The following is a 16,372-nucleotide window of genomic DNA, read 5'->3' as shown; positions in this document are numbered from 1 at the left end:
GGTCTTTGCCCTAGTTAATCTCTCATAGTGGCAGGGTGTTATTTAGCTTACAGGCATTTTTTTTAACATATATTTATTTTAATGCCAGCTTCGGTTTTTTCTAATCCCTAAAATAAGAGTAATGGAACAATGCTTATTTCTTGACACTTGAAATTTACTAAGTAAAAAGTGCTTTGTTAATGAGGTACTTTACAGTAAGGGTTGAATGTGACTGAATGAAGCATGAAGACTTAGACTTCGAGTAAACAAAATAATGCAAAATTTCCGTTAAAATTACCTTCTCATTAAAGAAACTTTGCTGACACAAGCTCTGTTCTAATTGTGGAAAACTTGATTTTATAATCAAGTATTAGCCTTCTGGGTTTTCCCAGTAAACTGAAAGATGTCACAGCATCACTTTTAGCTGTATAATCAAATGGCTATAACCCAAGACAATCAAGCAGTTTTTAATGGCATTCTTAATATGAAGTCTTCCTAAATTATTTTTTGTTGAGATAACAGCTCCACTAATGAAGGAGACATGGGAGTCAGGATCTAATCTGATGGTAAAGATGTTCTAATGACATTATAAAGATAAACTCATTGAGGTGCTTGGCTTACAGCAGTATTGGCCTGCTATTGAGATATTCTTTAATTTAACAAACATTTATTAAGTGCCTACACCATGGCAAGCTTGAAAGATACAAAAACAAGGTGGCTGTAACCCAGCCCTCAAAAATTCCCAGGGTAGACACATTAGCCTGGTCCATGCATTGGGACAGAGATAACCACTCATGGTCTACATGAGGCTAGAGAATAAACTAGACCCAATTCAGGAAGATTTTTATACCATGCATCAAATATTTCCAAAAATGCTTTCCCAGGTAGCAAAAGAACTGATGTAAAACTGAGCAATTATTCCTGGTGTAAAAAATTACGTTTATTGCATCCCCTGAGCTTCCTTTACATTATCTTGTTCAATCTCCCCAGTAGACCTCCAAGGCAAGATATTGTCATCTCCTTTATATAAGGGAAGTAACTGAGGGGCTGTGCCCAAGAACTGTACCCCATCACCTGCTAGAATGTGGCAGGTCCAGGACACACCCCAGGTAGATCTGCTCGCAGAGCTTGGTTCGCATGAGTTGGTTCCTTCTCATGGCCTCCTTTTGAGGTGTGGATATCAAGTCATGCCCGGACAGTGTCTAGACTTCTAGGAAGAGGAGCTCTGATTCTTGCTTCAGAGAATAAACATGGTAGGTCGATCATGATGGCTCCAGAGAAAAGAGAGCAAAGTGGCCCCAGTGACTCAAAAGAATATGGGAACTTGACACTACCACATGCCAAAGATTGGCCTATGGCAGATGGACCATATTTGCTAATTCATCATCCCTTCTTGCCCAGGGTGTTATAACACACTAATGTAGCTCTCATAATACAAAGGATTGGAGATATAGCAATCATAGCTATTCTAAAATGTTGAGAAAATGCTGCATCTCACCTGATAGCTCTATATACAAGGATTTGTTCCTTGTCTGGTTTACTAGTGTAAGCTCAGCACCTGGCAGCATCTTCACATTCATTCCTGTTGAAGGAATGAAGGAATGATTAAATGAATAGTGAAAGACAGCAGAACAAAAATCCAGTTACCTCTATCCAAATTACAGGACAGATCTTTCTTTCTCAGTTTGATAATCTGAGCCCAGATAGTAGGCCTGAGACTGGACCATATGCGGATGCCAAAGCTCCTTCTTACCTCCGTGGGGCCACCCACTGTCTTCTGGGTAAATTCAGTATCTTCATTTAATTTCTCCATGGCTCAATAGCAGCACCTGTTCAGAGGGCAGCCTTGATGCTTGCTCCAGAATTTAAATGTTCAGTGGACCTGACTAACCTTTGCAAGCTCATCTAGGTTTTATTATAAGGAGTCATAGCTTTCTCTTGATGATATCTAATCTATAGATCAGTGCAGATGAATACATGATGTGGCACATTAGTGCTGTGACTGAGAATACCCACCAGTACATGTGGTCTCTCCAGCTGAGTCAATTCCTAGTAATCAATCTGATTATTACAGTGACGAAGAAGAGGACTCATCAAAGGACCCACTGCATGTGAAGGAGTTGGGGCAGAGGAATAAAAAGGATGTGACAGGCAGGATGTGCATGTGTAGGGAAAAGGCATGTAGGTATTGTAGGCAGGGGGTGTTAGTGTCACTATGGTCAAGGGAGGTGAAAAGATAAAAATAAACATGTCTGGAAGGTAATGGGTTGTGAAAAGTGCATAAAACTTGATGACCAGCAGACTTGGGTTTACATTTCACCTCTGACATTTGTTTTGTCATGGACCATGGACAGGTTACTTCACGTCTCTGGGTTTAAGTGAACTCATTCATAGACAGGAACAAGTTCAAGTACTACTGTGGGTCATGGTGAGATTTAACTAAGAGAACTAAGCAAATCAAGTGGCAAAGTGTTTGGCCCATAGCAGGTTCTTCACAAACATCAGAAGGAAGGAAGCATCGCTCACTGGTATGTTCCTTGATTTGCGAGCCTTCTCATCCCCATTCACCAAGAGCCATTTTTGTAATTGTCCCACTATTAAAAACTAAATTAACAATTCAAACAACCATCAGAACTTTCTGATTAGCTATTGAAGACATCATGCATCTTGCCTTGACATATTGACAAAGCCCCTGCCATAAAGCAAACACCATTTTCATTTAAGTTGTCAGTGTTCCTTTATGGGAATTGATGTTAATAATAGTGGCTTCCATGCAAGGAACACCCACTAAGGAGGCAGAATTTTATGGTTATTGAGAATGTGGGCTTGTGAGATATAAAATCACACTTCACCACCTCCTAACTGTACCACTCTGGGCAATTTATTTAATCTCTGTTAAGTTTTAGTCCCCCTGTCTGTAACATGGGAGAAGGATAACAGTGTCTACTTCATGATGTTGTTTTGGAGATTAAATGAGATATTTATATACAACAGCAGTTAGAGTAACCCCTGGCCAATGATAAGTGCTCAATATGTGTTAATTTTTATTATTACATAGGCAAGGCTCCAGAGACATTCTCTAATTTAAGCATTTCAACTCTGCACAGTTGAAGCCATTGACATTTAGAAAAGTTAAGGAACTTTCCCAGGACCCCACACTATTTCAATTTCCTTATTCATTGTGCCTCTCTAGATAAGGTAACTTCTTCAAACTTATCCAGAGCAGAGAGGTCCCTGCAGAGTAGAAGCAGCACCAGACCCGGAGCTAGAAAAGAAAGTTTAAGCAGTGGCTACTTCACTTATCAGCTGCAGAAACAGCAATTCACTTCAGCACTGTGCAAATGAGAAGGCTTGACAAGGTGTTCGCTAGGTCACTCCTGGCTCTTTCACACGGATTCCATGTGACAGCCTGGAAACCAGAAGGAGCGCAGGGCCTCTCAGGGGACTGCAATGGGCCTAATTGATAGTGATGACATTACTGGGATCATCACCCTGCTTCCTTTGCTTTTCCACTCACAAGGATGGCCCTGTCATCCTTCTTCCCACAGGGAGCTGAATAAGGTTCTCATTATAATTTGACTGCCTCATCTGGAAAAGTGTATCCCCATATAATAATCCTGTTTCCATATGCAGCAAAGATCTATTCATTTCCCCCTTTGCTTCCTTTGATTTGTCATCTGCATCGTGGTTGTCACAGGATGGGCGTCCTTGGACATTTTCAGGTCATATGCCCTAAAAATGATCCCAAGAGTCAGAGAACATAAATATTGAAATCATAAATATCATTTTGAATCCTAAATGTAAGGGCAGACTTGGATTACATTGTTTCTAGGGAAGGATTTCCACTTTAGTACTGAGATAACAACGTCAAAATGGTCTTAGAGAAATTCTATTTGAATTAAAATTCTGAATATCTCATCAGACTGACACAACTTTATTTATTACCTCCTTGCAATATTTAACATGTATTGATTTCTTACTATGCATCAGAACTTCATAGGACAATTGTCACTTAATCCTTGGAGCACCCTAGTGATACATGAACTACAATTAATTTTATTTTGCCTATCATAAGATGGAGTCTTAGGATGGTCAAGAAAAAAATGTCCAAAATCACACAGAGATAAGTTGTTGGACCAGGATTGGAATCCGGCTTCACTGGACTCTAAGGGCCTAGGTATAAAAGCTAAGTTTCCTTGCCTCCATTTGCAGTTATTCATATTTTTGTATAGTTGCAACAACTGTGGGCATCACATTCTGCTATGATTGCTCAATATTGTCATAAACATTTTATAGAATCACTTGAATTAGTATATAAAAATAAGCATAACAATATCAAACATTGTGCTAAATTATTTACTATCACTATTTTATATGAGCTACAAAACAATCTTATATGTACAGTAAGGAATTATGAATTGTGTCTACATTTTACAGATAAACAAGTTCAGTGCCATGCCTGCAGTCCTACAGTCCTAGCACATTGGTGTTTTGTTTGTTTGTTTGTTTGTTTTATTAAGTCATTTGTACATAGCACATTGAAAGGCCAAAGAAGGAGGATCACATGAAGGCAGGAGTTAAAGATCAGCCTAAGCAACACTGAGAAACCCCATCCCTACAAATTAAAAAGAAAAATGGCATGCTCCTATAGTCCCAGCTACCTAAGAGGCTGAGGCAACATCACTGGAGCACAGGAGATTGCAGTGAGCTGTGATGACAACACTATACTCCACCCCAGCCAAAAGAATGAGACTGTCTCCAAACAAAATTCAGGGAGATTAAACAGCTTGCCATAGTCAGAGACCAGAGTCACATTTAAACTCAGATCTACCTAACTGAAGAGCCCAAGCTCTTAACTTATTAAATATACTAAGTATCATCTTGACAAAACTAAAATATTCTGTTTTCTACAAGGTAGAAAGTGTCAGAATTCTCTCTGGAGGTGGCATTATTTTCCATTTTCACCTGTTATTGTTGAAGAACTCTGAGCTTTCAATAAAGACCCAGGACCTGTACAAACCATAAATGAGATCATAAGCAGTTCTGTTTGGAAAGAGGCTTATAATGAAACCACCCACTGCATGGCACCAAAGAAGCCCACCAATAATCAACTACATGGAAGTCTGGAAACCAAGAGAGGACAGAGAAATGTGCAGTTGCTTCCGTGTGAGTCCTCCACGTCATCAGCAGCAGGCAAGCCAGCAGCTGCCCCCATGAACCCCACTTGATCCTTACATATACATCAGTTCTCTCCATCAGCAGAAACAGCTTTCCAGGGCTGGGCACGGTGGCTCACACCTGTAATCCCAGCATTCTGGGAGGCCGAGAGCTCAGGAGTTCCAGACCAGCCTTAGCCAGAGCAAGACTTCGTCTCTAAAATGGCTGGGTGTTGTGGTGGGTGCCTATAGTCTGAGCTATTGGGAAGGCTGAAGCAAGACAATCACCGGAGCTCAAAAGTTTGAGGTTGCTGTGAGCTGTGATGACACAGCATTCTGCCCAGGTTGACAAATGAGAGTCTGTCTCAAAAAAAAAAAAAAAAAAAAAAAAACAGAAAGAAAAGAAAAGAAACAGCTTTCCAATCATTTTTTTCTAGGAATGTAAGAGAGGAACAAGTCAACAAGTGCCCTCTGGTGCAGTCTTGACATTCACAGACAATGTTTGTGAAAAAAAATTATTAGAAAACTCATGATGTTATACAGATGATTGTCTGTCTCTGCTACACTCCTTTCTAACCACATTAATTCATTCTTTAAATATCAGGGATCACCTCTACAAATCGGGGGGAACAATGCTTCTCTCAAAACTCTTGTAGAGATTAGTTGTGTAGGTTATACTCAACAAGACAGTTGGGAACAATCTTTGCTCATATACAAAGAACACAGTTTGAAACCTTCTTGTATACCATTCATCCTTATGGGCACATATCCCTGAAATCAGAAGACAGATTTGTCCAAAAGACCACAAGAGCAGACTCCCAGCACTGAAAGCCGCAAAGCACTGCATCCCATGGTGCTATACAGTTGATACATTTTATGGCAAGAAGCATGACCATATTCTTTGTAAAGTTATCAGTTTAGAGACTTTCATCTAGCTCCCTGTTAATTTTCTTGTGCAGACAGTAAAAGCTAATAGAAGAGAACTCAGTAGAGCCAAGGTTTCAGACGGGAAAAGCTGAAAGGCAAACTTGTTCTCAGCTGAATTCACTTACACACAGATTATGTTTAAACACTGGTCATTATGCAGGCCTAGATAAGATTTCCAGATGTGCACATTTGGGAGACCAGTCCTGTATATGAGAAGACTGAAGTGAATTGTGTTTCACTGATGATGAATGATCTCTTCACCCATGGAATAACTAAGTCTGCAGGAAGATAGGAACCATCATATCTGGTCACCACAGGGCTAATCCCCAGTTTTTAGGCACATGTGAGGCTCCTATCATGGCCAAGACAAGGTCCCCATCCATCAATGAAAGGAAATCTATGTTCTCTAATACTTTAAGTTTCTTATGAGCCTTGGAATGCAGGGTGGTGGGGTGGCTAGAATTTTGGGTCAGAACATAGTGTTCACTCTTCTTGTACAGACTCTGAATCATTCAAGGAATAAAACATTACCCTTTTATCTCCTCTGCTCTTTTCACTAATAAAAATGCAGTTGTAATAGTGATACCTGTGTCTAATTATAGCAAGGATAAGGATTATGTAACACAGATCAGCCAAGATGGGAAAAGCACTTTTCAAAATACAGCTCAGCCATCCTTTCAAGCTACTTCCATCCTCCTAAGCCAATTCTTGAATGCTAAAATTATTTTAACAGGCGCAGTGCATGGTACATTAATAAATGATCAAAGGGTGTGCATTTTCTAATGTCCCTTTGGCCTCGATAAAGAAACTGGCAAATATTCCATTAACCACAAGCCACGAAGTCATTTTTTAAACTTGAAATAAATTTCCCCCCTTTCCTGCTGGAGGTGGGTCATGAGGATTGCTTAGTTTATGCACTTGGAAACTGGCTTCTTAAAGGAAAAATTGAGATGGATTATTTATGAACATGCATAAATTATGTAGTAATTTCATTGAGATTTCTAGGACTTCTGTGAAGTAGAATGTCCCCTGTGGTGTCCACATCTCATTTAATCCATCCTTTCATCTTTTCCTCCACTTCAGAGACTCCCTATATTTTAAGGTTCACTTCAAAACAATAGCTCATTTTGAAATGTAATTTAGAAATATATTTACTATGTGTTCTTGGTAGCAGAAAATATTGCCTTATAAAACGAGAAGAAACCCACACAACACACACAAACAGAAAGAAAATTGTGCCCAGGAATCATCATTCATTTATGATAACACGGCTGAGTGGGAGGACTAACACCACCAAACAAAATCACAATGAGGAAGAACAATGAGAAACATTAGAAAACAATGAACTATATTTAAAACTATATGTGGCATCATTCATCCTGTGCTTTCTCTCCCATCTTCATTGCAGAAGATGGAAGCAAGTATTACCAGCTACATTTTCCTGGAAAAGCCTTGAGAAACATAAAGCTACATGACCTATCAATCCCACATGAATGAATCATTTGAAAAATCAGCACCAGACAGCTATAAATAAGTATTATTTTCATCTTAGCTAGAGTTGAAATACATGAATCATCATGGCCCTTTATTTCTCAGTGTTCCAAAAGAAATAGCCACATAAACAAGATTCGGAAATGTATTTGTACGTTTAAACTCTGTACTTACATGGGTATATAACTACCCCATCATAAAAATAATATCTAAATAGACAAAAAAGCAAAGTTTTATGAATAAAAATGCCATTATAATTTTTGGAAACAACTTTAATGATTAATAATAAAGGATTATAGCCATATAATGAAATACCAAGCTGAAATTAAAAATAGCATTAGAGGAAAATCTTTATTGGCATATGAAAATGATGTACTAATATTGCAAAGAAAAAAATAAGACAAATCACAAAGCATCAAATTGTGGTATTTTTATAAAGAATAACTATGGAAAATTCTGGCGGATTGTGCACCAAATTTTAATAGTATTTATCTTTAGTATCAGAATTATAACTGATTTTTGTTTTCTCTATATATAAATTTCCACACTTTCTATATTACCACATTGAGTTCTATTATAGTTGCAATTAGGAAAAAATTACAAGCTCCTTTTTTAAAGTAAAAATAAAAATACTTTATAAAGAGACAACACCTCACAATAGTGATTAACAGAGCATATAGTTTCTGGGAATTCTGTTCTGGAACTTGTCAAGTTTCACATGTGGTGAAATATCTACTTGCGACATTGATGCCTTGATCATCAACTTAAAAATGGGCAAATATAATTTGAAAAGTCCTTCCTAATTAAAAAAAATACACGGAATTTAAGAGGAGGAAAATTTGACAAGGATTTAAGGACTTAATTATAGTTGTATAACTTGGAAAATAGTTTAATTCTGAGATACATGAGGAGACACAACATGAGGCTTTGCTGTTATCACTCAATGTCTAAGCTTAATCAACTGGCTTAATTCAATCAATATTTACTGAATACACAATATATGCTGGGCATTCTGCTAAGTGAAAGAAAAGAATGATGAATGACACAGTTATTGAAACTCAGTGTCCACTATGGAAAGTTGTATGTGATGCAGAAAAATATAAATTGTTATCTTAAATCAGAGAATAGGCATAAGTTTGAGTGGCAAGATTCTCTGAAAGAGGTGATTTTGAACTGAGTGTGAAAAAATTGCTAGAATATCTTAATCTTAAGAATTCCAGTTTTAAAATGGTCACATAAAAGCAAGCTGGCTTCCTGACACCTCAATCACTGAAAATCAGAAATAAAAACATATATATTGTCAAGGTTATCACCAGCAATATCCCAGAATTCAAATAGTAGGATAAGATAATTCCAAGAGCTACAGTGGATTAAAACATTCTGATCAGATAATAAGAAAAATTAGAGTTTATTATTTTTTTTAATCCATGACACACCTCCTTCCAATCTGCTTATCTATAAGAGCATGGAAAATTTCACCTTGAGATTGAGGTAGACATCTAGCCTACCCATCATATTAGTTTCCAGGGCAGGAAACCAGTCCCTGCCCTAACCTATAGGAAGTATCTAAAGTGTATGAAGTAAGCAACATCCCTGAGGACAGGCAGAAAAAAAGGAAGGAGGGGCAGGTAAGACTAACATCCTAATCCCTGGAAGCCCTGCTTTGTACCTTTGTACCCTCTTTCTTTATACCAAAGGAAATGCCAAATCAGAGTGGTTGTTCAGTAGCACCACACTGTAAGAGTTTCAGTCCACAGATGTTTGACAAAAACCACTAGCCAGTTGTCTCACCCTACCAAAATATCTCCTTTGGGGCTGAATTCAAAATTGTTTACTAAAAGTGAGGCAAACCCAGGCTTAAGGTGACATCTAGTGCTGAGAAGGAGGCAGCAACTTAGCAGGAAAAGAAAAAGAAAGAGAAGTAACAGGTAAATTACAAAGAATATTTAAGTAAACATGTCAAAGAAAAGCCAAAACCAGCCAGACAGGAAAGACTGGAATGAATAACTAAGCTTTCAGTGAAAAGACAGATATGTACATTTACAAGAGACAACGGCAAACGGGAGCCATGACCTCCACAAACAGAAAAAGAATCTGTCTGATCTTAACAGACAGATGATATAGAAGCTTTCTGATATGATATAGAACTTTTCTGATAAATTGAAAAGAACGGTTTTTAAAAAAATGTAATGGTCTCCAAATTAACACAAAAATACAATGCAGATAATTATGAGAAAATGTAACAAAAAAGATTGAAATACTTTTTAAAAATCAAACAGACATCTTGCAGCTGAGGAATATGTCTAATGACCTGAAAATATTACTGGATGCTTTAAACAGTAGACAAGATCAAGCAGAAGAAAGCTTCAGTGAGGTTGAAGATAGTCTATTTGGAAATACATGGAGGAGAAAAACAGAATGAAAATGAATGAAGGTTACTTATAAGGTATAGAAAATTATTTCAAAAACCAAATTTAAGAGTTATTGGTAGTTAAGAGAAAATTAGGCAAAACCAAAGAGTAGAAAGCTTATTAAAAGAAATAATGGCATCACTCTGAGAGGCCAATGCAGATGGATTGCTAGAGCTCAGGAGTCAGAGACCAGCCTGAGCAAAAGAGAGACCCCCATCTCTAAAAATAACTGGGAGTTGTGGCAGGTGCCTGTAATCCCTACAACTTGGGAGGCCAGGGCAAGAGAATCACTTGAGCCCAAGAGTTTCAGGTTGCTGTGAGCTTTGATGCCACTGCACTCTACAGAGGGTGACAAAGTAAGACTCTGTTTCTAAAAAAAGGAAAAGCAATAATGACAGAAAACTTTCCAAAGCTTGAGAAAGATATAAATATCCAGTACAGAACACTCAGAGAATACCAAAATAAAATTATAAAAGATATACAATACTCATACTCTCAAATATCAAGAACTAAGAAAAGATTCTAAAAGCATCAAGAAAAAAGAATTTGTCATTGTTTGTGACTTAATTTCTTCATTAAGTTTATGAACTCACCACCATACTCTTATGTTGGGAGCACTGTACCAACAGCTCAGTAAGATTTCATAAGCTTGGTATATCGGTTTCTAACAGTTGTGTTTGTATCAATATGTGATAACGTCTTGCTGAGTACTATTCATTATTATGGCATTTTTCTGTGTTATACAATGACAGCTCTTATGTTCATTCCAGAAAAAGAGTTTCAAAATTGCTCTGAAGGGTGGAGTAGTGCTGGAATACATGCATAGCTTCTCAAAGGGTATAGGTAGTACTTTTCTTAGGATGAGTTCATGAACTTAATTGTCCGATCTTATATAAAGGAACTCCAATTCTTCTGGCAACATACTTCTTAACAGAAACTTTCATGGGGTGGGATAAGATTTTCAAAATGCTGGAAGAAAAAACACTTTTCTTTCCATCCAAGAATACTGAATGCAGGGCAGTGCCTGTGGCTCAGTGGGTATGGCACCAGTCCCATATACTGAGGATGATGAGTTCAAACCTGGCCCCAGAAAAACTGCAACAACAACAACAAAAAAAAATAGATAGCCGGGCATTGTGGCAGGTGTCTGTAGTCCCAGTTCCAGCTACTCAGGAGCCTGAGGCAAGAGAATCTCCTAAGCCCAGGAGTTGGAGATTGCTGTGAGCTGTGAGGCCATGACACTCTACCAAGGGCAATAGAGTGAAACACTGTCTCTAAAAAAAAAAAGAATATTGAATGCAGAAAAACTACCATTCAAGTACAAAAGTGAGATAAAACCTATCTCAGACAAACAAAAGCTGAAAGAAGTCCCTACCACCAGACCAGTTTATAAGAAATGCTAAAGGGATCCTTCAATCTCAAAGGAAAAAGCACTAACTAAAAAAGAGAAAATATTTGAAGGTATAAATCCCACTGATAAAATTAAGTATATGAATGAACCCCAAATACTCAAACATTGTAATCCTGTTGTGCAATACATTTAGAACTCTAGTATGAAGCTCCCAAAACAAATATGCCAAAAACAATAATACTTACAACATCCTTTTAAGAGATAGGTGATATAAAAATGTAAGTTGAGATAACATAAAGTCACAATGTGAGGGGGAGGGAGTTAAAGTGTAGAAGGGTTTTCATTTTTCTTCATTAGTTTTTTCTATTCTTTTATTTGTGATCTAAGATAAATTTTTGTTCATAAAATAACATGTCACATGTCTAAGATTTTTTGTAAACCTTATGATAACTACAATGCAAAAACCTATAGTAGATTCACTAAAAATAAAGCACAAAGAATTAATACATATTCCCAGAGAAAAATCACTTAACTACAAAAGAAGAAAATGAGAAAAGAATAAAGGAAGAGAGGAATTGCAGAGCAATCAGAAACAGACAATACAGGCATGGCAGCTTACTCTTAGCTCTCTAGGAGGGCGAGGAGGGTGGATCACTTAAGCGCAGAAGTTTGAAATCAGCTTGAACAAGAATTAGACTTTCTCTGTACTAAAAATAAGAAAAATCAGTTGGGCATTTTAGCAGGTGCCTGTAGTCCCAGCTACTCAGGAGGCTGAAACAAGATCACTTGAACCCAGGAATTTGAGGTTGCTCTGAGCTATGATGCTATAGCACTCTATCCAGAGCAACAGAGTGAAAGTCTGTCTCAAATAAATAAATACATATATACATGCACACAAAATAGCAGTAGTGAATTATTAATTATCAATACTAACACTGAATCTAAATGGACTCAATTCTTCATTAAAAGGCATAGAGTGGGCCAGGCCTATTCTCCAGTGCCAATAATCCTAGCACTCTGAGAGTCTAAGGTGGGAGGATTGCTTGAGGCCAGGAGTTCAAGACCAATGTGAGCAAATGCAAGATCCCATCTCCACAAAATCTAGAAAAATTAGCTGGACAAGGTGACACATGTCAATAGTCCCAGCTAATTGAGAGGCTAAGGTGGGAGTATTTCTTGACTATAGGAGTTTGATGTTGCAGTGAGCTATGATGATGCCACTACACTCTAGCCCAAGTGACAGAGTGAAGCTCTGTTTCAAAAAAACCAAAAAAGACATAGGCTCAGTGCCCATAGAATAGTGCTTATGGTACCAGTCATATACAGTGAGGCTGGCATATTCAAACCTGGCCCAGGCCAGCTAAACAACAATGACAACTGCAACAAGAAAATAGCCAGGCATTATAGTGAGCACCTGTAGTCCCAGATACTGGGAGGCTAAGGCAAGAGAATCGCTTAAGCCCAGGAGTTTAAGGTTGCTGTGAGCTATGATGCCAAGGCACTCTACTGAAGAGGGTGAGATAGGACATTCTGTCTCAAAAAAAAAAAAAAAAAGAAAGAAAGAAAGAAAAGACATAGAGTGGCTGATTGGATAAAGAAACAATACACAACTATATGCCTACAGGAAACCCAGTTCACCTATAAAAATACACATAGACTGAAAATGAAGGGATGGAAAAAGATATTCCATACAATTGGAAACCAAAAGAGAACAGGAGTAACTATACCTGTGACAGATAAAATAGACTACAAAACAAAGTCTGTAAAAAGACCTTAAGAAAGTCACTATATAATGATAAAGGAATCAATTCAACAAGAGGGTATAAGAATTATAAATATAGTGGAATCTCTGTAAGTTGATGACCCAGGGACTGTAACAATTGGTCAACATACAGAGGTGATAAACAATGAACTAGGCCTACTGTACTGATACATACACATGGTGCATATTCAATCTATGAAAATTGGGTTAACCTAAGGAAATGGTCAATGTAGGGAAATAATCAACTATGGTGGTCCACTGTATATATTCACCTAAGACTCGAGCGCTCAACTATATAATGCATATATTAATAGATCTAAAGGGAGAGATAGACTATAATACAAAAGTAGTAGGGTCTTTAACATTCCCCTCACAATAATGGGAAGATCATCCAGACACAAAATCAACAAAGAAATATCAAGTTGAACTATACACTAGATCAAATGGGCTTAAATTAGATTTACAGAACATTTCCCACAACTGCTATAGAATACAACATTTTGTGTCATTGGCACATGGAACATACTCCAGAATAAAGAGAATAGGACACAAAACATGTCTCAATAAATTTAAAAAATTAAGTCAAATATCTTTTCTGAGCAAAGTAGAATAAACCAGAAATCAATATTAGGAGGAACCTCATAAAATACAAAAGCACATGGAAATTTAACAACATGCTCCTGAATAACCAATGCATCAATGAAAAAATTAAGAAGAAAATTTAAAAAGTGCTCAAAATAAGTAAACCTGGAAATACAATATACTAAAATCTATGGGCTACAGGAGAAGTAGGAATAAAAGGGTAACTTTTAGCAATAAATACCTTTATCAATGAAGTAGAAACTCTTCAGATAAACTACCTAATGATGTACCTCATGGAACTAGAAAAGAATGAACAAACCAAGCCCAGTAGTAGCAGAAAAAAAGAAATTATAAAGATTAGAACAGAAGTAAATGTAACTGAGACTAAAAACACAATATGGAAGGTTAACAAAATGAAAAGTTAGTTTCTGAAAAGACAAACAAAATCAACAAACATTTAGCTAGAGTAAGAAAAAAAGGAGAAAAGACCTACATAAATAAAAGCAGAGACAAAAAAGGAAATATAATAACTAAAACCACAAAAATAAAAAAGAATCATTACAGACTATTAGGAAAAACTATACATCAACAAATTGGAAAATCTAGAAGAAATGGATAAATTTCTGGGGACATGTACAACCTACCAAGGTTGAACAATAAAGAAATAGAAAACCTGAACAGTAAATAACAAGTAGGACGAAGAAAAGCCATAATAAAATCTCGTATGATTGGTCCAGTTATGATGGCTCACGCCTATAATCCTAGCACTTTGGGAGGTCAATCCAAGAGGATCACGGGAGGCCAGGAGCTCATGATCGGCCTGAACAACATAGTCAGACCCTGTCTCTACAAATAATGTTTTCAAAAATCAGCCAATTATGCCTATAGGCAAAAGGGGACCCCCTACAATGTTGGTGGGAAAGTAAATCAGTACAGACACTATGGAAAACTTTACATAGATTATGCAAAAATATAAAAATAAAAATACCATATGATGCAAAATTTCCACTACTGGATATATATCTAAAGTTAATAAAATAAGTATCTCAAAGAGATATCTGCACTCCTGTGTTTATTGCAGCACTATTCACAATAACTAAGATTTTTAACTGACCTAATTCTCCATCAACGAATGAATGGATAAGGAAAACATGGTACAAATGTATAATAAAATATTACCCAGATATACGAAATCCTGTATTTACAGAAACATGGATAGAACTGGCAATCATTATGTTAAGTGAAGTAAGATAAGTATTAAAAAAAATACTGAATGTTCTTATTCATATGTAGGCACTAAAAACATGAATCACATGATGAAGGAGAATGTGTTGGTGGTTACCAGAGGCTAGGAAAGGTAGGGAGTGGTAAGGATAAATAGGTGTTAATTGATGGGTACAAATGTTCAGTTTAATAGGAGAAATACGACCTAGTATTCAATAGACTAATAGGAGGCCTACATTTGCAGCTACCTACTAAACATTTCAAAATAGCTACAAGAGAATAATTCCAATGTTTCTATAAATAGGGAAAAGACAAATATTGCAGTGATATATAATCCTCTTATATTAATTTGATCATTACAAAATATATAAATGTATTGAATACCATGTTCTCTGAAAATATGTACATCTATTATGTATCAATAAAAATGTTAAATATTATTAAACAAATAAAAAGGAGAAAAGAAGAGCATTCCAGACACAGGGGAATATATAAGGAAAGAAAAAAAAAGAGAGAGAGATGGGGACAGAGACAACAAAAATAATGCTCAAGTATCTGAGTCCTACTAGAACAAAATCTGTGATGCAGTTAATGGTGGGAGTGAAGGCTGGACAAAAAAGGAAAGTCCAGATCTCATAGTAGTTTGGTTATGGGGAAAACAGGCTTGGAGATTGTGATTAACCTTTGATATTCTGGCTTCAATAAGTGGTTCATTGATATCACTCTCTGAGATAAGTATAATAACAGCAATGATAGCAAACATTTATTGGGTTCTAAATACTTGCCAGACTATGTCTAAATTCTCTTACATATTGACTCATTTAAGCCTCATGACAAACCTGTGAGGCTGAGATGTTGAGGGATAGTGAATACAGGAAGGTGAACAGGCTGGGGTGGGAGGAGCAGAAGTTGACATCAGTTGAAAACATGTTGACTTGTGGTAAATATGGAGCCTGCAGATGGAGACTTTAGCAGCAGCAGGAAACTGGAGTCTTGAGCTGAGAGGAGAAATTAAGGATAAAGATATAGATGTAGGAATAATTTGCATATAGAAATTTCTTTTAAAATATGCTCAAGGAGTTGCTAATTCAAGCAAAATATGTATACTGTGAAAAACAAAATGGGTTACAAAAAGAGCTATAGGATATGGGGCCAACAGCATTGAGGCAAGGCAGAGAGAATTTCTAAAGAACATTGCCAAGAGTCAGTGAGTTAGGAGAAGAAAGGGTAAGACAAACACTAAGGCAAGTGCATTCTAAGAAGGTGGTTACAAGGAGTCAATCAATGCTAGAAGGAGGTCAGGCAACATAGGGCACAAAACAGACCCTTCCCATTTGACAATGTGAAGTCATTACTGCCTGCATTTTCAATGCTGACAGGATGAGAGCTACCTTGTCAATGATTGAGAAATGAAAAGGAAAGAAGGATGTGAAACCAACAAGTGTAGAAGACACACAGTGTGGGTGAGATAAAGATATAAGATGGCTAG

Source organism: Otolemur garnettii, unplaced genomic scaffold, assembly GCF_000181295.1.
Source record: "Otolemur garnettii isolate 467f Iridium unplaced genomic scaffold, OtoGar3 scaffold00001, whole genome shotgun sequence".
Taxonomy (NCBI): domain Eukaryota; kingdom Metazoa; phylum Chordata; class Mammalia; order Primates; family Galagidae; genus Otolemur; species Otolemur garnettii.
Note: the sequence above shows the minus strand (reverse complement) of the source record.